The sequence below is a fragment of the Anguilla rostrata genome, chromosome 4 (assembly GCF_018555375.3).
Source record: "Anguilla rostrata isolate EN2019 chromosome 4, ASM1855537v3, whole genome shotgun sequence".
NCBI classification, from domain to species: Eukaryota; Metazoa; Chordata; class Actinopteri; order Anguilliformes; family Anguillidae; genus Anguilla; species Anguilla rostrata.
This window is the reverse complement of record NC_057936.1, coordinates 57111424-57136108: the sequence shown is the minus strand read 5'-3', so window position 1 is coordinate 57136108 and position 24685 is coordinate 57111424. Positions and strand designations below refer to the sequence as shown.

The 24685-nt window shown below is 36.0% G+C and overlaps 1 long non-coding RNA gene across 1 annotated transcript in view; it reads right to left on the bottom strand.

The window, feature by feature from the left end:
* LOC135253735 (uncharacterized) overlaps nt 1-24685 on the bottom strand; it is a 104997-nt gene that overhangs the window by 51962 nt on the left and 28350 nt on the right. The window contains exon 2 of the long non-coding RNA XR_010329682.1: nt 20403-20481. This is a non-coding gene — a long non-coding RNA (uncharacterized LOC135253735). The remainder of the gene's footprint in view (nt 1-20402; nt 20482-24685) is intronic.

Below are 24685 nucleotides of genomic sequence, written 5' to 3'. Positions count from 1 at the left end.
GGTGAAATACTATTTATTATTTTAGCTTTTTTTTTTTGGTTGATATATGATAGCAAGTCTCTATCTGTTATATATATATAGGTAGATAGACAGATAGATATATATGTACGCATGCACACACACTCACACATGCACACACACACACACACACACACACACACACACACAAAGGTGCACACACTTATATGACAGGAAGTCACTGGTGGACACAGTTATAAGAGGCTGAGGGTTCTGGGATTGGTATACACGGTAAAAAGGGCAATGAAAGGAGACTATTTGGAGAAAAGCCTGAACTGTCAAAAGAAATTCAATTCAAGAACCTCTATCCTCCTAGAAATCTGCTGAGACAAGGGTGTAGCAAGACACCTGAACATTCTGTCAATCAACTGTGAATACTTCCCCTTTGAAGAAATCTGCTTTCTTGTCACACCTCAGCCATATTTTATATACAAAAAAAAGAAAAGAAATTGAGCCATGACTATGGATCTCAATTGAAAGCATTTCAGAATGTTATCTAATTACCCTGCAACACTGAAGCAATTCTGCTTGGCTTAATTGGAATAAACACTTAAAGGTACAGTGTGTAGAATTTAGTGGCATCTAGTGGAACGGAATAGGCAGAAATGGAATATAATATTCATAAGTATGTTTTAATTTGTGTATAATCCCATGAAAATAAGAATGGTTACCTTAGAATGAGCTCTCTATATCTACATAGGGAGCGGGTCCTCTTCCATAGAGGCCCCCATGTTGTACCGCCATGTTTCAACAGTAACCCAGAATGGACAAATGTCTCTAGAGAGGGCCTTTCGCGTTAAAAAAAAAATATATATATATATATTTTGGTGGGTGGCACAAATGCACCGGTTGGAAGACGAAGAAGAAAAAAGAACAGACTGAGTGATCATATATTGTCTTGGACAATCCGTTTGTGAAATATACGTGCATTTGTGATGTCAGAGTACCTTCCAAAATAGCTGTGTGTAATACCACACGTGTTGTTTATGCTGTTTCTGCCCTTTCAAGTACAGTCTGGCTTGATTGACAATCCATTTCTTCAGTAGGTGAGAGTATAAGCTTTCTACCGATGTATAACATGTCTAATTTTGCTTTTGGAATAGCGTTATATTGGTCAGCGTAATCGAAAGTTTTGTTATGATCGCATTTACTTACGGATTCACTCTGTGGTAGCAGTAAAAGACGTTGCACCTAACAAAATTCTGTCAACAATTTTTCATAATTTCTTGAAAAATACTATTATTATTGAGGAATTCTAGGCATAGCTAAGCCATATGTTTGCTGATAGACCTAGCTGACATCGTTTTCTCGTGTAAGACAGAAGCGGATAGAAATATATTATTGATTTACTGTCTCTGTCTCTATCTACTGAAAAAAAAGATAAGATTTCATCATTGCTATGAAAGTATTACTGCTCAAAATATTTTGGTTATATACATTATTTTTGAAATTGAGTGTCTTTAAATAGGTTAGTGGTATTTTATAATGAGGATATTTCACACTGTAATATAAGCATGTCTTTTTATGATTTACCATGCAAAGCAGCTAACGTCAGCAATAAAACTCTACCACAATGCGGAACAATTAACAATCATAATCGCTATCTTACTTGTAAGCTATGACCTATAGTTTTACAGACTAAATAACTAAATACAATGATGACATAATTTTTGGAACTTACAGGCCACCGTAGCTTCTCCTACGTCGTTGGAAAGGGAGGGGTGAGGGCAGGTGAGGGGGGGTATTCAGTTGATTTTTTTTTAAGCATATATTCTTACAGGTACATGCAAATATATGCATGGCACATTAGAGACACATAGCCATTAGACTATTTGAGAATAACATTTTTCTTTTTAATCATTCATGAAGTGCTCAAAAAACTCAAGAGTTGCTCAGCTGGTTGGTTAAAATGTACTCTGCATTTGAGTACATTTTAACCAACCAGCTGAGCAACTCTTTTGAGTTAAGACAAATGGCTTGTACCATCTTGTTACATTCAATTTCCTGTCCACCATATAATATTGTTTATGTTATATGGTGGTTGTTTGCCTGAATTACATACCCATACACTTAACCTAGTCCTTTCAATGTATTTCAAACATCTATTTTGTAAAGAATGACATCAAGTTATATTTAATTTCATAAATGAATGGGGGAATGGACACGCTGTAACTCCATCTGTGAACTGAAAAGATTATTAAAGATGTTACCTAAGACTGCCACAGGGTTTTTGTCTTGTGGCATGTTAAATAATTTAATGTATTCATAATATTTTAGATTAAAATCACTCCAGATCAGAATAAAGAACATTACTGAATGAATAATTGATCATTCTTCACCTTGAAAATATCAATGCCGTTTTCATTTCCAGTTGTGAAACATGAAATGCAATTTTAAAAGTAGGGGTTTAAAACAATAAAATTGGCAATAAACTTGGGCAATTGAGTCTTATTAATTTCTGTAATGTTAGTAAATTGTTCTTTCTTTTCAACCGTGACACAAAATAATGTATTAAACCTGCATTATTTATAATAGGCATGAGAGTATTAGAATAAAAAAGCAATGCAAAAAGGAAGTATCACTACTGCCAGTAGATCCATTTTCAATCTTCATAATTTTGTACATGTAGGAGTGTTTTTTTCTGTGTGCCTATTTATTATTGCACCCTTTAAGTAAATATGAAATTGGTTGCGTCACCAGCAAAACAGAGTTGCTCAGAGTGCAGGCATGTGCAAAATTCAGTCATCTATAGTGAAAAGTCCACATTCAACCACTATTTACATTGACTGCGCACAAAGTATGACTCATTCAAGGTAAGATGGTACCCTAGTAGTAGGGCAGAGAGACTCACTGCCCAATCAATGTTATTGACTCTTGGTACACTATATCTAAATAGAGGCAATGATTTTTTACATGAACCTATAATGTGTAAAGGGCACTGAGCAGATGGCCAGATGAAAATTGATGGGAGGTTTAGGAGTCATTAGTAATAACGCTCTCTGGCAGGAGAACTGCTGAGCAGCTACCATACCTGGATGATTTCCTGTGCTTGCCGTCTTTTGGGTCAAAGTGAGATTTGTGGGATATTGTGCCGTCTTGAAGCCCCAAATTAAATAATTTCAGTTGGTCCTAGCCAGACCTGTGTGACAACATCTGTGGACAGATCATTATTGTATTTGGAACTATTGTATTAGCAACTAAAATTACTAAAACTTTTTTTTTTTTTTAAGTCATATAAATACCACCATAAAAGTAAATACAATCTTTGTCTCTCTCAAAATTATTCCTCTAAATATATGTTTATCAAGGCAGTTGCATTTGCAAGGGTGTTGGATGGCTCATCGTATTAAGTCACTGCTCAAGTGAAAGAATGGGCCCCACAATCGGACACTGAATCCAGTCCATGGCAGTGCTAATTGTGGCTGGCAGTCAGTAGGATGATGTACATTTGGTTGCATGACCAAGAATGGGAGGACATCAGATAGTGAGCATTACATTTACAAGGAAGAGAAGGAAAACATAATTGACTTTAGTTTGATTGTGCCTTGAAATTTTGAACTAAGAATGATGTTCAATGATATCGTTGACAGATCGAGTCTTTTGAATGTCAACAGTGTGACATATCACAATAATGCATGCAGCATTTGTAATAATGCATTACCTGTAGCATTTTTCCTTGACTAAATACCAAAGAAAAAATGCTAACTACAAAATGATAATAATAATAATAATAATAAATAACATGACATGAAATAATCTGACAATGCATCAGATTAACATGATGGAAGCATTAGACATTTCACCACTTATTTTCAACAAAATTACTAGGAATTTATCTAAGAAAGAGGTTGCTCCTTAAACTTATACTCTCTTTTCCCACCAGGAAAATCCACCAACATTTTTCACAGTCTAAATTTACATCAGTAAAACTTCCTTCATTTGAAATGATGCAATAAAACCAAAAGAGAGTTCCCTGTGTGGCATCTCTATTTTGCAAAACCTCTGCGAAGGTTTTGTCCTGATAATGTCAGGTTGACAGCGGAGAGAGCTTTTTTTTTTGTTTTTGTTTTTAAATGTTTTCCTGCCAATGTACTTTCATTGCTTGGGTTGTGGAAGTAGTTATCACTTGGAAATTAGTCATGTCGAGTAGACACTTACTGCATAGATTCTAGATTGTACTGGCAGTTGTATTTATACGTTTCTGTCAAAATTACATTTTCTTTAAATAAATGTGATGCGATGTAAGGTAAAAGGTGGAATTATTCTAAAAAGCAGAATAATTATAAATTCACTATCCTGGAAACTACTGGTGCAACCCTGTTGTCCTTAAATGGCTAGCAAATGCATGTGTGTGTATGTATGTATGTATGTGAGTGAGTGAGTGAGTGAGTGAGTGAGTGAGTGAGTGAGTGAGTGAGTGAGTGAGTGAGTGAGTGAGTGAGAGAGAGAGAGAGAGAGAGAGATGTGGGGTGGGGGGAGGGTCAAATGCATACATAACCATTACCTTGGGAATTTGAAAGTACCTCACATATAAATAAACAGACATTAGGGGGATAATATTAATTTTGCCAATCATAAACCATCATGTACACATCTATAATGAAATACAGTGTGCTTGCTTGATGTGAATGTAAATGTGAATAAGGAACTTGGAGATGTTCATTATGACCTTAGGCTCATGTTTTCTCTATGGAAGAAGAACACTCCTTGTGACAGCTTCACAGACAGTCTGTTTCCACATAAGATTTTTTTGTTCACCTTGGGGAAAAAGCAGCAACAGAAGACACATAAAGTAGGATAAAATCATAATAAGCAGGAGTGCCAAGAATACATGCTCCCTAATACTGTCATCATGCAACACAGAGCTATATTGTCCTCTCTTAAACTCCGGTGGTAAGATTGTATTCAAATGTAGGGCCTAATATAATTACAAATTTGAGGATTCCAAGTGTGCTGCGATAGTTATTTAATGACATGTTTAAATGTTACATCTTGTTCTTATTCCAAAACTAAGATTTCCCCACCTCTCTATCAGTGATAGATGAACATCTGGAAGTCTTGCAGGCATCAAGAGAAAACATACATCTCAAACACACCATTCAGCCTTTTATTATATCATACAGCCCACATTTAAGCTTCAGACTAAATGTTCAAGTTGACATTTAAATGGTGACAGGCCTTTCTCATTTTACACCACGTGAAACACCCTCTGCAAAAGTACAATTATACTGTCATCCTTGCTGCTCTTTGTTGGACAGAGTTTAATTATTAATGTGTTTCCCTGAGAAAATGACTTTATCGTGTCACAACGCTAGGCAAATAGAGCTAATGCAAAATCATAAAATATTCACTTGAATACTGCTGATCTGACAGGAAATTAATTCCAAGAACACTTTTGGTATTAGCAGTAAATTAGTTCTAAGCACGAACAGCTGAAATAAATGTGTTCGTAATCGGCTCAAGGGTATTGTTCATCTGACAATCCACTAGTATCTTCATAAATATTGCAGATGTCCAATGTAGTTTTACTTATAGCTACATCTGAAACAAACACATTATTGAATTACTCTCCCTAAACATAAGAAACTGTAATTAACGGTCAGAAAATCTCAACCAACGAGACTGGGCAGCACAATTAATTATTGAATTTATAATTATGTATGTCTAAATCTAAAAAAACATTTGATCTGTTTTGACCAATGTAGTCTTAAGACTTGTCAAGACATGGAACTAGCCAACTGTATTTCTCCCCCCACCCCCCATCACTTGACCAAAATGTGTAAGAATTGGAAGAAGAGACTCCTTTAAAGATTAATAAAAGTTTTAGATGGTGGTTACATAAGGCCACAGAACTTTCAGAAAGTTAAAATTACCATAAAAATTAGCATGGCATATGGATTTGACTATTGACATTTTCCTCAAAAATGTGTAAATCAGAAAACCGGATTAGATTCCCACAAATTGTTAAAAATTGCAGAGGGCAAAGCACATACAAAGCTTTACGAAGAGAGGGACTTTGAGAAACCAGCGTCATTTCGGTGTCTGTTCAGCAGCTCCTTAATCCTATAATTCCACTCCACCCCAGAGACCATAGTATCACCATAGAAACACCCAACGACCCATTCTCCACTCCAGAATAAACTTCATAGCCATTTATGTCCTTAAAATTATATGTGTAATATGTATGATGTAATATGGATCCGTTTTTTGGATACAAATTGAAAAATAAAGTACATACATAAATATTCCAGAACTAGCGCTGTCTATCTATGGTGTTCATGATTCTTTCTCAGAGAGAGATGGAGTGAAGTTGAGCCTGTCCTTTGAACAACACTTTCAATGGTTTAATACATTGAAAACATCCAATAATAGCCTAATTAAACAGGGTTATTTTAAGGAAAAGTTGTGGAAGGAGGAGGGAATTGCATTTGCGATGTTGGAGTAATTCGCATTTTAATGTCCAAAACCCCGATGTCGTCGGCTCTGGCCTTTCTTGTGTTAAGTAGGCTACACGGGTTCTGGAACTTGACATCAGGTGAGTGGGTATATATAATTTCTACAAAATCAAATATTTAATTTTCTTTGTTGGACAGTCAAGAACATTTCACTTTTTGGCCATGAAAATCTCCTTGGTTGATTTAGCAGTGTGTTTGGGGTCATTGTACTGCTGCAGGGTGAAGCACCATCCAATGAGTTTTGAGGCCTAAAGTTACACGAGGAGATAACATCTTTCTGTACACCTCTGAATTAATCATGCTGCAGCCATCAGCAGTCACATCATCAGTAAAGACAAGTGAGCCAGGGGCAGCCATACACACCCTAGCCATAACATAACCACGTTTCAAAGATGAGAGAGTAGTTTCAATCATGAGCAGTTCCTTTCTTTTCCCACACATTTTTATTTCTGTCACTTTGGTATAGGTTAATACTCATCTCACCCGCTCATAAGAGTTTGCTCTAGGTTTTCAGCAAACTCTAACCTGGCTGTTCTGTTTTTGAGGATTATCAGTGGTTTGCATCTTTAAGTGAACACTCTAAGGTTAGGTTGGTGTGCTCCTCTCTGTATTTTAGTCTTTGCCTCATTCATGCCTGTCCTGCTGAGGTTTCTTGATCTGTTTGGCAGTTGACAATTGAAAGTATTCTTGGATCATCCACTGAAGTGGTCTTCCCCAGTCTACCAGGATGTCTTTCTGAGTTTTTTATGACCACTGATGGCTCACATATTTCTAGTTTAAGTCATAAGCCATTTATTTTTGTGCCAAAAAGCAATTAATTTATTTTCTGGTTGTCTGCTAATGCTAGCTTTAAACATAATTAAAAATAACAGACATGAACATCATAACATATTGAATATTATATTATAAACTGCCTTCCATCTGTTTAGCTGCCCAATCGCAAAGAAATTAGGAATTCTAGCACCAAAACAGCAAGGATGTGAATGGGCAGGCTTTCTTTTCATATTCAGACAAATAAATCAATGTTCATTAAAAGAAACGAAACTGGGCAGAATACATTAGATTTTTCAGAAAAGTTCAAATTCTGTTTTTTGATACAATAGTCATGTTTCCATCAACTGCTTAGTGTATTTTGAAGTAATGTTAATAAGTCCATAAACAGGCTTTGAGCAATAAAGTGCAAATGGGTATTTTCTGTACAAAATAATAAAAATAAAATTATGGATTCTCGGTAACACACCATTGACTTCCACATCTTTGCTGTCACTATCTAATTAACTTACTTATTTTTACTATGAATACTGAATGGATGTTAATTTATGAGGTAGTAATAATAATTTGAAAATAGACAGATCACTAGAGCTCAAGAGAGTCACAACTTTGCCACCGGGAAGCATCTTTGGCAGCAGAAATCACTGCACGAGATAGACAGTACTATGTATAGTGGTTAGTTTCCTTGAGGGCAAATCACAGAAATGTGATGTATTTTACACACACCTCTACTTTCTGTTCAGCCATTGTTCTTTGTCATACAATGCTATCCCTGTGTAATATTATGGCTGCTGTGTACGATATGCAATGAAATACGCAACAGGCTTGTAGCACAGGGGGCATATGACTTGCCATGGAATGTTATCAGTCTACACCTACACCAGAATAGGACATCCATTGCTAGGATTTATATTTCAGGGGCCTACAGTGCTTCCATTTTAGGATCATTTGCAACTGAAAATTGATGCATGCTAACTGGAAAAATAATTGAGGAGTAAATCTACTGCATTAGGATACATTAGTGTGCTCCAAACTTTTTTCAACTTAGGAGCACATGTGTTCCTTGGGAAAAGTGGTAGCGTAAAGTCCTGTATCTACTTGTGTTGTCTTTTAATAGTGAAAGAATGATTTGTAGGAAAAATATGTCCATCTTTTCATGTAAGCTTAAAAATCCAATTAAGCATAATTTCATTTGAAAATGGATGAATTATCATAATGATAATCTCTAAAAGAGCATGGGGAGCTCAGCTGTTTGGAATTGAAATACACTGCTTAAAATTTAGAAGTCTTCAGTTAAGAGTGCATCCTGTACTGTTACAAAACCAGAAAGAAAGCAAGTGCTCAGCAGCCACACAATGAAAGATGTGTCTGCATGCTAATGTTTTTAGCTCTTCAAATTGTTTCTGTAGAATTGTGCTGACTACTGCAAAATGTTGCTTTGCCTCATACTTAACGTTGAACTAAAATCCAGGACACGTTTTCTGATTTTATGATGTGTGAAGCAATTTTTTTTTTTTCCAGTGTGAGCAGGCAATGTCATGCTTTGAGGGGGCATTTTACATGGCCTGTCAAATGATTTCATTTGACTTCTACATGTTATTTTTTTATTTTTTATTTTTATTTTATTTTAATAGTATAAAGAATCTTTGACTTGTTAACAGATCAGCTGCTCACAAGGAAATAATGACAGATGGGCTCAGTGTATTAATATAGGTCATATGAATGAATTCATATCACATGTCAAATCATGTTTAGATGTGAGAAGAATCTCCCCAATGGGAATAGTAAGGCCAAGGAATGTAAGGAATGTCTGAATTTAGGACAAACTTGACCAACATCACCAGAACAGCATAATTTATGAAATGTATAAAGCATACAAAAATGTAGGCTTACTGGAATGGTGTTTTAATTATATTTAATTTAAACAGTAAGTTGATGGCATGGAAACAAAAACAATGTGCCCCTCAGGTCTGGAGCACCTTAAGCACATTATGTGACATGATATCTGTGTATACTAACTATACATCCTGGATATTTTAGTCAATTATTTTAAAGCTTCAACCCAGAATTGAAATATTGTGTCTGAATAGTTGTTCTGGACAAATGCATGTACCTACTCACTTGTTGATGGTTTAAAGTGACAATGAGACTCTAAATATATATATATATATATATATATATATATATATATATAATACCACTGATTTGCACAGAATTGTCTAATATAATCAGAACTTTCATTCATGTGAGTGAGTAACTGTACTAGACAAGAGTAGCAGAGTGAGGATTCTGCTCAAGGGCACACTGTATGTAAAACTCACTTAGACCAGAAAGTATTGTGTACACTTGCTACAAAACAGATGTATGACATAATCCACAAAGAAACTAAAAGAAATAAGAAAATGCCAAATAACTAAAAATAAAAATCAAGGAATCACGTTAATGAATGAATGAATGAATGAATGAATGAATGAATTTTAAACGTGGGCTGAAATGGAGAGTGGGGGAAGAGACTTTGAAATCACAGATGGGGGGGTGACTGTCATCGCAAAGGGCATCTATGCTTTGCAAAAGAATTATAAAAATAAAAATGCAAAAAGCTGCTGCCTAAAGGGCACTTTTGCTGTCTCCGGGCAGGGCTCATATACTTCAGCGTACGGTGTGTAGCTGCATGTGCCAGCTGACATAATCTTATTGGACGTACACACATAAATTGTCATTTTCTACCCATGTGAGATCAGTGATATTTTAAGTGAATTTTCAGGTTTTTTTTTTCTTCATTTTGTATTTGGAAAAATGTGATTAAATTGGAAGATAATAAGAAAATAAGTTTACAAGTTTCACTTTGCAATGCGGTAGTTTCTTCATGCCAGCAGCAAGGCTTAAGTTTCTATATTAATCTTCACTTGAAAATTCTGTGTACTATGCATAAATACATAAATGAGCCAGAAAACCTAAAAAAGAAAATCTGTGTGGTCCAAGAATTGATTATTTCCTGTCTTTAATTTGCATTATTTCTCTAACTATGTGAAATGGCCAAAATGTAATGCCCAAACTGTTAGTTAGTAGGGACTAGTATCCCGTTGTCTTGTTCTACTTTTTCTAACCACTTCATGGTAAAGTCTGTGTCTTCTAATCTAGGCAGATCATTAGCAGAAATCATCATCTATATCTATTGATGGATCTAGAAAGTAGCAGCAGTGCAGTGGGTAGCATTGTCGCCTCACAACAAGACTGTGGACTGTTGCATGTTATCCTGCGTGGGATTTCTACGGGAACTCCGGTTTCTTCCCACAGTCCAAAGACATACAGGTTAGGCTAAATGGAGAGTCTAGACCCGGGTTTATTCCTGCCTCTTGCCCCAACACAATACCCCCTCCCCCTTCCTGTAACCTAATCTATCAGTTCCCCAACCAAAAATGTCAATTAAATTTAAACAAAAAAGTACATAAATAAAAATATAAATATTACATAAAAAACACAGAGCTCTTAAGAAAGAAAACCTTGGTTGGATATTGGATAGAATCATGTCTACCTGCAGAACACTCTTATTAAAAATAATATGTTTTCTGCTTTTTTTTAGATCTTTACCTTCATGGGTAAACCATGATTGAAGGAACACGATTAATTGGGGTAAGTCCGGTTTGTAAAATATTTAAACCGAAATAGGAGCATTTGTACTGTGAGTAACCACGTTCAAAATAGCAGCTCCTAATGACTGGTTTACTGCAGAAAATGTACCATAGAAAAAGCTATTCAGATGCAGGCCATGTTGGTGCATACACAGCTTATAAAATGAACAGCTGGAAAGCATTAAAACCCATCAGAAAATGCAATTGTGCTAATAATCTGAAGATAATAACACTATAAGCCACAGACTAAAATATTTTTTTTTTAAATGCCATAACAATAAAACAAAAAAAACAAAAAACTGTAATCAAGTTAAAATTATGAATTTACCCTATAATTTTGTGGTAAACCTAGTGTGATAGTGCTTTGGAACATCTCATATTAGTTTTATGTGTTTACTCACAAACGATGCTAAGGACATCCCACAATAATGAGATATATTGTGTTGGTAAAATACAGAACTTTTGAAACTTTCCTCCATTTCATGTTTTACTTAATTTCATGCTGTATGGTTATATTGTCTAACATGTACTGGTATATAATTTTAGATCAGATTTTGTGTAGATCCACAGCGCCTAATTGTATAAAGTTGGTCAGATGGTGGATGCAGATGATTACAAAAATTCATCCAGATAATGCAAATATCAGTGCCTCTGCTCTGCACAGTACAAGACAGCAATAATAAAGCAGAGCTTAAGTATTTACTGCCATCTACTGTTAATGAAAAAATGAACTGCAATTATTCAAATGTGATAATGGTGCAACTGCCTGCAATACAATATCACATTGAAACACATGTTTCACTTGTGACCTGTTTCCTGGCAGGGACTGGTTTGCAATCAGTATACTTCATGATGTTTTATTCTAACTGATAATGTTTCTCAACAACACGGTGTTAAGTGCTTCTTGTGGATTAGATAAAAAGTTGAAGCATGATTTCTACTATGAATTAGACATGCGCAGGCTGTGTCTAGTAGAATGCATATCTGGCGCCAGTGAGAGGTAAAACGGGAAATAGAATGAGGCATACTTAATGAAGATGTTATTTCCATACGTTTGGAATTGGTTTATATCCATACAATTAGAACGGGAAATTGTTGGCTTTTAGATAAAATATTTAATTCATATTTATATAAATTCATACAGTATTTGTAAGTTTGTTGACAATGTCATTTTGACAGTTTGAAAATCTGTCAGGTTTTGCCTTTACCTTTTATGGAATTTGAAATATTGGTTAGTTAAATTTAATTCAACAAGTTTTTCGAAATATATAATTTGATATGCACTAATAAGCAGGCATTACATTTGCAGCTCTTTTTCATACAAGGTCCCCCCATTTTAGGGGACAAAGAGTAATCAGACAATTGGCTGCACAGCTATGTATCATTGCATTATTAGTTTTTAACAAGAAAGCTAACAGAAGAAGTATCAATGACAGTAAAGCAGGCCATCATGCAGCTGAAACATCTTAATAAATTACAGACGTAGACAAAGCATTAGGAGTGTCAAAATCAACTGTTCGGCCCATTGTTAAGAGTGCATAAACACTGTAGAATTAACCTTCACCAGTGATGGAAAGAGGAACGTATGGAGAAAGAAATAACTGCTCATGATCCAAAGCATACCACCTCATCTGTGAAACATTGTGGAGGTTATGTTATGGGTTTGGCATATATGGCTGCCACTGTAACTGACTTTATTGGCTTTATTGACGATGAGACTGCTGGCGGCCACTGCAGGGTGAATTCTGAAGTTCACAGACATATGTTATCTGCTCCAACCGAATGCCTCAAAACCCATTGGTCAGCAATTCATCTTGCAGCAGGACAATAAGCCAAAACATACTGCTAAAGTAAGGAGTTTTTCAGGGCCAAAATGTAGAATAATCTTGGCTGGCTAAGTCAATCACCCAACCTGAATCCAATTGAACATGTGTTTCACTTGCTGAAAACAAGACTGAAGGCAAAAAGCCCATGAAACAAACAGGAACTGAAGATGGCTTGGCAGAGCATCACCAGGGAACTGGTGATGTCTATGGGCCGCAGACACCAAAAGCCAAGGATTTGCAACCGAGTACTAAATATCAGCAGTCTACTGGCCCGACAATGAGATTATACAGACTATTCGCAGTAAAAGTGTCAAAAACGCCAATCTACAACGTTGTTGCTCTGTGGTCAGAGGGAGCAAAATTATAAATATTTAGTCAAAATGCAAAGTGATGCTACTAAAAACTGGCAGCCCAGCTGTGTGGATTGAGTGGGATGTTATCAGCTCATAGACATTTTCCCCATCTCTGCCATTGCACCCTGTAGTTCTTACAAAGTTGTTGTGGGCCTCATTAATACAATAATTAAGTGTACGTGGAATGCAGACTTTAACAGCTCCATGGGCATGTAAACAGTGTTTAATGGCGTTTTAAAACTACTTTCTATGCCCCATTTTTCTTTTCCAGTTTGGAATGCCCAGTTACAATTGTGGGCTCCTTCCCTCATTGCAACATCCTATGTTAGTTCAGAAGGGTGCAACACTTGCAAGCATGTCTTCCAAGATGTATGCAGCCAGCAGCTGCTCCTTTGCACTCTGCAATTCACCAACTAGCTCAGCCAGCTCAGGAAAATCACAGGCACCATTGCTTGTGGAGGAGAATACCCAGCCACATGCCTCCATTACTTTTAAACACACTAAAGATTAAAATTATGATCCTCCCTGGAATTTTCACAACAGGACAAAGCTGCATGTAGCAAAGTCCAGTGTGCTGTACCTTGAACTGTTTTTTTCACAATGAAAAAAACAAGCCTTGTTTAAGTATTATAGTTATGATTTCACCTATTTTCCGTTGTTGTACAGAGAAACATTATAACTATTATACTTAGTGTGGTGCTAGCAAAGATTTTCAGTTTCTTTCAAGTTTTGATTTTCAGTCATTTTTTCCCCCAGAATCGTAAGGTCTTGCACACACACATTTGTCATGAAGCACTGCCTACACCGCTATTGGACAGCCTTGCTCAGATGGAGGAAAAGAGATAAAATTCCCACTGAGAAGCCCTTGGATGCTGTTTCCAAGGTTATCGCTCTAATGCACAGTGCTTCCAGAATTGCCTGCTCATATATTGACACTCTGAGGGGCTCAAAATAAAGAGTCAGAAAAACATGATGTCAAAGTTATATGAACTGATGTATACACTACTTATAGTGTGTACATTCCTTATAAAATCGAAAAGAAAATGTGTAAAAACAGATAATTGAAGTAACATACAAATATAATCACCTGCAATCAAAATATTGTAATTTATCCATCCATTCTGTAACCTACTTACTGGGGGGGGGGGGGGGGGGGGGGGGGCTGGTTTGGGTTAGAGGCAGGAATACACCTTGGACAGATTGCAGGGCATTCACTCACGTACTCATACCTACGGGTTTGAGTTTTAGCCTAGTCTGCATGTCTACATGTGAACTGTGGAAGGAAGCCCACACAGTCACGGGCAGAACATGCATACTCCATCCCAGCTGAAACTAGGCCCTTTCTGTGAGGTGACAGTGCTATCCACTGCAACACCATACCACCCTAATGTGATTTACACAAGCTAAATTATTAGTTTACTATCCAATGAGTTATTACAGATATTACATCCTTTGTTATAAATATGATTTAAGTTCCACGTATATATCATTTATGAATCTTAGCTTGAGTATCATGCCTTACAATGCATATGTGTGTGTGCGTGTGCTTGTGAACTGCAGCACCAAATCAAACAGATTCTTTGCAAACTCACTAATTGCAGTTGTCATTTGAATAAAATAATAAATATTCATGCTGCCTGGCATGCCTGGTGTAATTGTAATGCAATTCTAAAACAGGACCCAAATTGCCATGAAAGGCCATAGACGAAAGGAAATTATTTCAAATGCAGCTGCAGTTTCCAACGATTTCAGGATACTGCCCATTTCAGTCATTCTGGATTTCTAAAACTTACAGATATCGCAATCTTATGTGTCTTGTCTATTTGTCTTGGAGACAGATTAGTGTCTGAACTGTGGATGGTGTACAATCAGGAATGATTTGTTCTTTGAAAGTGAATCACTTAAGTGAACAGTAGCAATCTTCACCAGCCTTACTGAAAATAGTGTTTAGACACTGCAGAAACCATTTAACTCAACTATACCGACATTGACAAGAACGAACCATCAATCCGGCACACTGCACTTTCAGTTAAACAAGTTCTCTTAGCACTACCACATTGAAAGTTCTCCCATTTAAGAAAAATCTAGTTCCATGTTTGTCTTCCCATCCCTATCTCCAAACATATCCCCTCATTTCAGAACAAAACGTTTGTGAATATATAATTAAAATCAGAAACAGCTAAGCCCACCGTGCACTTACTCAGCCCTTTTGATAAGAACATTGAAATACATGGTAGGATAGCTACACATTAAAATGTTCAGTATACATAGTTGGTCAGATGGTGGATGCAGATGACACATAATACATATGGTCCCCGTTGGACTCACATGTACTCTGTTAGAATTAAGAATTGAATTAGCATGTGGCATTTTACACACCCATGCAACATCACACAACAGGCAATAAACAGAAGTGTTTTTATTTTTATTTTTTTTATTTTCAACACTTCTGATACATGCTGGAGGCATGTTGCCGTAAGTGGGCACCACTACAAACCTCTCTGCACTATCTGAGCATTTCAAGTGCTAAACTACTATAAGTGCTCATCACAGTAAAGCATGTCACTAGTTTTAACTGTAACATGAGGTGTGACTGCTAGCTCAGACAATCAATCTTGTTTCAGATAAATTACAATGTTTGTTTTATGAATTGTCCGATGTCGTGTACAAATATCAAGACAGCTCTCTTTTCATTTCACATGAAAAAGTGGTACTCAGTTCAATACCTCAGTTCCTGCTGTCTTGAATGCAATATCCCGATACAGCAAAGTTTGAGGCTACAAAATCAATCTAAATCAATCTATGGCAATGCACTTGAATATCTCATCTAACACTAAATTGAAATACCCTTTTCACCCTGTTGACACAGGTTTTAGATACCTTGAAATATTTGTTACCCCTGACCTCAATCAGCTGTTCAGGGGAAATTATACACCCCTAATTAAGAAAATGAAACAATCTGGCCGACTGGTCTACTCTACCTATCAATGTCCTGATGATGAATATACTCCCTTGTTGACTTTCTATAAACTCAATATTCAATCCTCAAATTTTTTTTTTTTGTTTTTGTTCTTTTTTTACAAATTCGATAAACAAAATTTAAAGTGCTGAAATGAATATTTTTTTCAGAAAAAGGTATTCTATCAATCATTCATGAGGTGTGCTTATTTAGGACACTGTTGGGCTTCATTGGTATGCCGGGTAAATGTATGCGTGTGTGTATGTCTGTGTGTGTGCATATGTGGTAGAACAGTCAAATTCCTCAAATGAAATCTTTTTGAAAATACTTACTTTTTCATGATTGCCAATAATGTTTTAATCTTAATCAGTGTGCCCTAAACCAAATTATGTATCTTTACCATTGTAAAGAAGACCAGCATATAAGATGTATCACATTGTCCAAATGCTCTACCTCTAGCTGAATCAGTTGGATGAATTAATCTAAATATATCCAAAAAGTGGCAGAAAGCAAATGCTACAAATGTCATCTACCTTTCATCATTTCTGCTATTGAATTTTTTCTTTTGCTATCTACAGAGAACACACAGTAGGGTGTCTATCTTAGTGTGAACAGGGATTCTGTCCAAGGTATAATATGAAAAACACTTAAGGATGAACAGTGTGCAGATAGGATCTTATCCAGCCAATACACTCTGTTATTATTCCTGACTGGTGTTCTCTACTGACAATACAAAAAGACCCTGACCAAAATGTAGACAATGCAGTTAAATGGACTGGTAAATATGCATAAACATATAACAAAATAAAATGAGTAACAGTAGTAGTATCGGTAGTGGTAGTGTTATCATTTATTATTCTTGTAGTTGAACTTGTTCATCACTTTTTATAGAAATGTAATTGTGTGTGTGTGTGTGTGTGTGTGTGTCAGACTGTCTGTTTTAAATATGTTAAACCTTGAAGAATCAAGAATCATAAACAGGAACAGACTACTGATTAGGTGACACTATTTGTATCCAGAGAAATGACCAGCATTTAAACGCCTGGCGGTCAGTTCTACATTGTGATTGATGAGTAAAGGAGTAGGCTATGTATATTTGAATTTGACATTGGATGGATTAATTTGCAATCCTTTTTCTTGCATAAATGAACACTAAAATAAGTAAAGGAAAGACTAATATATAGTCTACAGGTTCTCTAGACTCTAGGCTAAGGTCACTGTTCATGGTTCCATAGAAAGAGACTGGGCAAAAATTGGATTCATGGGAGAGTAGCACAGTGGAAACTACTACTGACCAAGTGAAACATGAGTGCTCATCTCACATGTGCAAAAATGCACCTGGATCATCATTGCGATAATGCTCTACGAACAGATGAGTCAAAAGTGGAACTCTTTGGTTGATACAGGTCTCATTATGTTTGGAATAAAGCAAATACGGCATTTCACAGTAAGAAAATCATACAAATGATGGTGTGGGGATGAGATTTGCTGCCTTGGGCCCTGGACAACTTTATTGAAGGAACCACAAATTTGCTCTGTACCAATCCAAAACAAAAAAGCAAGTCCACATCTGAATGGCTGAAAAGAAACAAAATGGAAGTGATGTAGTCTAGTCCAAGTCCTGACTTGAAACCAAAATGGCAGGACCTGAAACGAGCAGTTCGTGCTTAAAAAACCTACCAATTTGTCAGAATTAAAGCAGTTCAGCAAAGAAGAATGGGCTACAATTCCTCCACAGCAAAGTGAAAGAATGATATCAAATTATAGGAAGCATTTGGTTGCAGTTATTCTGGTTAAAGGTGGTGCAACCAGTTATTAAGTTTAAGGGGTAATAACTTTTTCACATGGATGATATGGGAGTTTGAAATAATTTATTAAATAAATGTTCTGCATTTATGAAGGTTCCCTTTGTTGAATATTACATTTTCTCTAAAGATCTGAAACCATTCAATGATATCAAATATACAATAAAAGAGGGAATCAGGAAGGGGGAAATGCTTTTTCATGGCAATGCACTTTTTGTGTTGAGTATGAGTCGTATCATATATAAGAGAAAATAGCTTTCCAATTCTGTGGAATGTGTTGTATTGGCATAAAGAAAATGCATGCTCCTCCTTGAGTTCATAGTCAAAATGTAATTCAGCCATGTGTACTCCTAACTGGTGGGTTTCCCAAAAGCCTCTTAACGCTATAGTAAGAACCTTTTTAAATATTATGATCACGTTATTTTATAGTCACTCGTAAAATAACGTGGGTTTCCCCAAACACATTTGAAATGAAAGTGTCTCTTTCGTTCACTCTTTAGTTACAAGCCATTTACTGTAGGTCACACCATGAAGAACCACTGTCTGGCAGAACACACAATACGCATGCGCTTACGATGAATGGCCACAATCACAGCCTACAATAGCCTAAAATGCATAGCAGCCTCATAGGCTATTCATTCTTGATGTATCGTGAAAGTAAATATTGTAAAAATATAAAATATATACTCATAAAATAAAAGATTAGCAAATGATCACCCAATTACTTTTCATTAAAGCCTATTCCCCACAATGCCTCTGCATTTTGGGGAATAGGCTTAGTTCTCAAGGCTGCACTTCAGAGAATCCTGCCCCTGAACTAAAGCTGGGGATGAATATCATGACAATGCAATCATTTTCTGAGAATACATACTGCAATCAGTGACAATTTTAATCCACTAGATGACTTCATAGATGAAGCCAGGGGTGGGTAATTGTTCGGGAAATTGTTATTTTTCATGAAATCCTGTCTTAAAAAGACCTTTAGTTCAAAAATATTAGAATCAAAATGGGTACAGTTTAATTATAACACAATATATTCTCACATTTTAAGCACTTCGTTTGTCAGTGTTGATTGGCTAAAAATGAGTGATGTACAAACGCATGACATCAGTTTATCAACTACTCATGCTTTAGCAGGAGTGCACTTTGCAAATAAACTCTTTAATTTCCTCTTAACCATCCGTCTGATGATTGCATTTGAGAAACCCACTTAATGAGAGAACGTTCCTTGCTTAAGAACCTTATAAAACACACTTGTTAATCCTAAAATCCAACGTTATCAGGAAACCCACCTCTGAATGATTTACATGTTTATATTATCCAATTCAAAAAATGATCATTTAATTTTGCATAATTACATAGTAATTGTTTATTTAAGCTAACAAACTTTTGGCTAGCTGGCAAAAAACTTAATCCACAAGTTATAATTACAGCAGTCCAAATTAATACATACTACATAAGTAATCCACAGCTGCATTTTTGTATGTCGATTGTATATAATACATCATTTAATATTTACATCAACTGATTGTCTCCAGTCCACACAATATTAAAAGTGGTTAAAGTAGACAAAGAGCATACAGTAAAAAGGGCAGTGTGCAGTGCATTAGGGATCATGTACATGAATTAGTTACTTCAGCAAAAAACAGTCGATGGATTATCAGTATTCCTGCTGTGAACTGTCTCACGTTTTAATATGAGTGAGAACGCAGTCTTATTCATATTCATATTTCTGGGTTACCAGGCAACCATCATATTTCAGCATTATTCAGGTCATGTATTATGATGTGCAACCAAGTGCTTTGATCTCTCTCCTTTTCATAAATGCTGTCATACACTCGTGGCAGTCTCCTTTTTCAAATTAACAACCTCAACTTTATTGTAATCTTAATCTGAAACATTAAAAAAAAAAAAAAAATTATATTAAGCCAGTGGTCGAATAGTATCATCATAATTATTATCACCATCATCATCATTTTAGTCATACCACGCATTTATTTTGCTAAATGGAATCTGAGAAAGATGTTCTTACCATCGTCAGCCGTATATGCAGTGTAATATATTATAAAATGTATGCAATGGAAAACCAAGTGAATCAAACAGTAATACTGTTGTGAATGTGGGCTGGCTGTGATTGTTTACACATCGCTAGGAGTGTATAGTGCGCTGCCATTGTTATATTGAAAGCAAACAAAACAACTGAAGGGTCGTTCTTTTCTTTGGCTAGGATTTGGAGGGAAACTGACTGTTTGAATTACATGGACATTACTGGCCTGATCAGGCAGTGGGGAGCTCCTGACATCTCCTTACAATTACAAACACAACAGTGTCCCAAGCTGTTTCACATTCACAGCACTGACATAACCAAAAGCACACCTGCTGGAGCTTCACAAAAAGACAATGTAATATCCAAAGGGGGGACCCTGTATCTCATCTTCAGTAGTCAATTCTCTGAATGACAAACCGCGATTTCAAGTCTTATGTTCTCACCAGGACGCTGTGTACATCCCCTGATTTTTCCCCAGAAGTTTAGGAAATGTGTCATTGCATTCGTGTCTTAGAGAAAACCAGTGCTAAGCCTACCTTTCATTTCTGTTGTTCATGGATGTCAGAGGGCATTGTCTTCTTCTGTGGCATTAACAGTCTTCTAGCCAAAGGTTTTCTGAAAGAAACATGACTGCATTTAGTATTCTCAGTAATTATCTTTTGAATCAAAACAAAATGATAGTTTGAATCTTTATTGTGATTTTAAATGAAATGCTTTCTGTTTTTCAAAATTAGTCTAGCATCTTCACTGGGAGGTGCACTGAAAACATTGTTCAGTTTTTGTAAAATATGTATTTTGACTCAATTTGCACATTGCAGCTATCCTGTCTATATATATATATATATATATATATATATATACACACACACACACACTCACACACACACAATGTTTTTAACAATAATAAATAAATAAGACACAGCAACAGCATTAATTCCCGAATCAGCAAAGCACGCATCTCTTCAAGTCCCTGAAGATTAATGGGGAAGAGTCAAGTAGTGCCCAGGTCAATACTGTAGAGAATAAACTCCCACGCTGTATTATGTGTGCTAAAGATAATAAGGTGAGCCACAAATAAATAGTGCCAGTAGAACAACAAGGGTAAAGCAGAGATTCCAGCAACAAAATATTAATCCTAACATGTCACATGAGCAAAGTGACCTTGAGTATTTCACCTTATTCCATACAAATGAATTGTACACAATACAATATTGACTTTTACACTGTGAAGCATAGGATGCTATTCAAAATGATCCCTCATAGACTCACAATACATATTTTAATTCACTCAACATGATGTCAATACCATTAAAAAAAAAATACTTTAAACTTTCATACAATTCAGGTTTTATGGTGATTGTTGACTGTGACCTACATGCAAATGTTGGGTATAAGAGAAAACAAACCCAAAATGAACATTCTAAGTAGGCCACTCACACTTAGCCTTGCAGTGGTCTTCAGCAGATGCCCTACAAAGAACTACATTAGAGAATTTTACTTAATTAGTTACATACATGCAGTGCCACACATTGTAAATAATAAAGTACTTAAGAATGAATTATATTGAACATATTTTTAAATATCACAGATAATATTTTTCATTATTGTTATTGGATGTATACTGCTCTTCAGTGTTCCTATTGGTTCCATCCACTGAGCATTCTTATTTACCTTCCACAGAGAATAAAGGATAATGTGTTGTGTTATGGCCGTGATCTCTATAGGGAACCATTTATAAAAGCAAAAATGACAGCCTTATATAAAAACCTGACAAGCTGTGAAAAAAAATGGAATGTCAGATGTTTTAAAATGGCAACAGAGTAATTCTGCCAGCTTTCGGCCTGTATTGAGCGTTGCAAGTTTGACCAGGGAATACAAAGGCCGTAGAGAAATTTGATACAGACATTTGTTGATATTCTATAGGTTTGTGTAGACAGTCATGTTGACATTTTGACATGCTGTCTTTTATCAGTATATATATTGTTTTTTCTTACTGGCATGTCAATCAACGATTTACAGGGCTAATGAAAGCACACAAACTGACCTCGCCTAAGAGAAAAATTGGCCAGTCTTGATCTGATTGCACAGAGAGGTTTTCACATGAATAATGCAAAAGGAAATCAAGCTCTGTGTTCTGTTGCTGCACAATTATATAAAATGCGGTTTTGCCACATGTAGTGTTATTATTTATAAAACTGTTCCCTGTGTTAGCCAGCTAAGTGCTTTGAAGTTTAGGTTCCGTTCTTTGTGTTATTTTGAATCTTTAAGATCAAGGTAGATTTTCCAAACTTTGAATCCCATTTATTTATTTATTTATTTTATTTTATGGAAAAAACTACGCTATCAAAATGGTTTACAGCAATAAGCACTTTTATTTCCATGAAAAAAATAACAATAAAAATATAGCTGCAAGCAGCAATATATGGGGTCCAAGCACATGCAGCCAATTATACGCAACTTAGCAAGTGGCCGATCAGTGCCAAAATCACACAGTGGCTAAAGGGAGGTATCCTGCATAGGTCTCACCCGTGTGGTTAGGCCAAAACTGGATTGAGGAAAATGACAAATAGCATTTCCAAAATGGTGGCAATTCAAGATGACAGCAACAAATAAGGTACATATATATGTTGCAAATGAGTACATTGATAACTATAGCAAGACAACGGTGAATTTTCATGAATGTATGGATTTTTAAAAAAATGTTCTGAAATATATATATATATATATTGCACCACAATGAGATTCAATTGTGACAATACTTTGGCTCCAGATGTAATTGCAAATACAGCTGCCAAAGTTAATCAATTTATGTTGAACAACTGGGGAGTTGTTAGCATTTATGTGATAAACCATCACAAAATCAGATTTTATTATAACAACACACGTGGTATTACGCACAGCTGAATCAAAAACTTATTGACCACAAGTTAATAAAACCTAAGGGTGGATATGTAGAACTACTAAAGATCTATGAAGCAAAAACTAAGCAGTGTACCCAACGTCTCCAAATCTACCCAAAATGTCTAAATTATGCATTGCTGTAAATCACAACAAATTCACGTATTTCACTACAAATCAACTGTTTTTACTCAAGAAATTCACTGTTGCGTCATTTTCAAGTGGTAATTACAAGCTTTCTGTCAGTACAGTGGTCTAAAATAGTTAGGGGTCCAGAAACATATCCAAAACCTCTCCAAAAAGGAATAGAAAGTGTTTTGTTCATTGGGAAGCATATAAATTAGCCCCTTATGAAGGTTTAAGATGAAACATTGATATCAGATATAAACATAGGCTAATGCTAACATAATGACACACAATGCTGTAAAGTACCTAAATGTGTAATAATGAACTCTTGTATGTATTTCTATACGCTGTAATCTCATATGTTTTCTTGTATGGGGATGGGACGATATGAAACCACCAGGTTTTGGCAATGTTCCACTCTCGTCATCACTGTTGCAGGCATCACAAAAAAACTATTACTAACTAACGCCTACATTACAGTGCAAAATATCCACATTATATAATACCACTAACCTATTTAAAGACACTCAATTTCAAAAATAACTTGTATAACCAAAATTTTTTGAGCAGTAATACTTACATAGCAATGATGAAATTGTATCTGTGTTCAGTAGATAGAGACAGAGACAGTAAATCAATGACAGTTCTATGCGCTTCTGTTTTGCTCCAGAAAACGATGTCAGTTAGGTATATGAGCAAACATATGGCTTAGCTATGCCCAGAAGTCCTCAATAATAATAGTATTTTCCAAGAAATTACGAAAAATCGTTGACGTTTCCTTAGCTGCAGCGTCTTTTCCGGCTACCACAAAGTGAATGTGAATGCTTGAATGCGATGATAAGAAAATATTTGGTTACGCTGACCTATAAAACGCTATTCCAAAAGCAAAATTAGGCATGCTATACATCGTTAGAAAGGTTATGCTCTCAGCTACTGAATACATAAATTGTCAATCAAGCCAGACTGTACTAAAAAGGGCGACAATGCTGTAAACAGCACGTGTGGTATTAGGCACAGCTATTTTAGAAGGTACCCAGGCATCACAAATACGCGCATATTTCACAAACGGATTGTCCAAGACAATATATGACCCCTCAGTCTCAAAAGGGACATCTCTACGCGTAAAACCAATGGTAAGGTTGTATTTGTATTCAATATTTAGTCCCAGATATTGACTGTAGAATGACATGGTATTATTTTTTTAAACTTTGTCTCGTTTATTTCGTTATTCAGTGAGCAGCCTTTCCACTGCTGTGTTGGCATATCTTAGGGCTAATATTGGGTTTATCTTGTTGCTATGACGGAATACAATTTTTGAGTGGTGAAATACATATATATTTTTTTTATGAATGCCCATTTAGACAATATTGTCCATTATGTCATGGGTGGGGGGTGTAGTTGCAGATGAGACTGCAGGGAGGGGGTGCGTGTTAAATGAACGACCAGACTACGTTTACATGCACAAAATATTCCAGTTGTTGCCCTTATTCCGAAAAAGACAATAGCCCTACTAAGATGTTTACATGGCTAATGAAAATGAATATTCCACCAATATCCCCGTTTACATACACCCTGCATACTCTGACTAACGTAGTAACGTACGTTTTACGGCTCCAACCTGGCGGCCCCAAGGAGGAATTTCCCTCCTTTTCAAACTGCAGTCATGTTGCACCTGTGGTGTAGGCCTACCCTCGTTGTCATCCTTCTGCAAGTTTTGCAAAACTGTGTTCTTCAAGCTATTCTTTTTACGGCTATGCACAAGAACAGACTCCGACGCATACAACTTATGCAGCAG